Source organism: Myotis davidii, unplaced genomic scaffold (genome assembly GCF_000327345.1).
Source record: "Myotis davidii unplaced genomic scaffold, ASM32734v1 scaffold393, whole genome shotgun sequence".
NCBI lineage: Eukaryota > Metazoa > Chordata > Mammalia > Chiroptera > Vespertilionidae > Myotis > Myotis davidii.
In genome coordinates this window covers 404,856-406,069 of record NW_006285913.1, presented here as the reverse complement: position 1 = coordinate 406,069, position 1,214 = coordinate 404,856, and the positions used below count along the sequence as shown (strand labels likewise).

The 1,214-nt window shown below is 37.6% G+C and overlaps 1 protein-coding gene across 1 annotated transcript in view; it reads right to left on the bottom strand.

Annotated features, from left to right (window-relative positions):
- CPA6 (carboxypeptidase A6) overlaps positions 1-1,214 on the bottom strand; it is a 199,946-nt gene that overhangs the window by 118,298 nt on the left and 80,434 nt on the right. The window lies entirely within an intron of this gene.

Genomic DNA, 1,214 nt, shown 5'->3' with positions numbered 1-1,214 from the left:
AATGCTTTTTCAGTGTGTTCATAAAAGGGATCCAATATAAATGCGTTATCATCAGTGTCCACAGGCCTAGCTTTATTCAACGTCTTTTAGTTGCATTTACTGTGATTTACAGGAGTTTGTAAGCAACCCTCACAGTCCTCATGGATGTATGTCATTGTTTTTGATAATGGTAAGTGATCACATATATAACGACGCAATTTTATGTTCATAGCTGTGTAAAGCCTACCATATAAATCGGGGGGGAAATCCCAATGATTTTTTCCAATATTTGTTCCCTGAAATACTAGACCCCAAGGTGTAAAGTGGATATTTAATTTTTCCAGTGTTGTATTCAAGACACAACTGCAATGGAGATGGAAACGTCTGCTTGAAACTGGCTTTGCTTCTTTACAGTTTTTGAGGCCCTGGTGGATTGTTTCGATAGTATTCAGATATTGCTGTTGAAAAGGCTACAACGGTTTGGGAGAGGCCCAGCAAATGCAGTCTCTCTGGAATTGGATAAAACCATAACAATTTGAGGATAAGTTCCTGCAACCTCACTCCTTATGACGAGACACCAACATTAAACTGGACATTTCATGGATAGGGGCTGGATAGGAAGAGGAAGAAAGAAAATCCATAAAATAGAAGTTTAAAACTTCATTTCAAAATAAATTCAATATGTAAAGGGAAGACATCAAAGAGAAAAAAATCAAACCAAAAATAGAAGACCAAAAGTTTGATAATTACGAACATTTCCAGAAGCCCCTGAGTCTATCACTTCTCCTTTATTCCTCATCCCCTCACACCTTCTCCAGGTACAATCCAGGTAGGATTATACTCCGGTCATATAGGACACGTGTTTTCTATTCCGTATTGAAGATATTAATAAGGCTTCCTTTGTAACTGCTTTGCTCTCCATGAAAATGAGCCCAAACCACCACGTTTTATGGGCTCACTTCTCTTCTTCGCAGGTATGCATGGAAAAGAGCCCATCACCACACTTCTCATCTTAAGTTTTTAGCTAAAGCTAACACTCAATTACATGCAGTAATAGGGACTGAGAAACTCACTAACTTTAAAATCCATAAAATCCATCAAAGATTGAGTAAGCAGAGCCCTTCAACTTTTGCCAACAGAATTCTCTTATCAAATCCACTGAAACATAGCAAAGTTAATTAACTTCAATGTCTAGCTTTTGTTTTCTTCATCTCACATCTGCCTGAAGTTCTAAT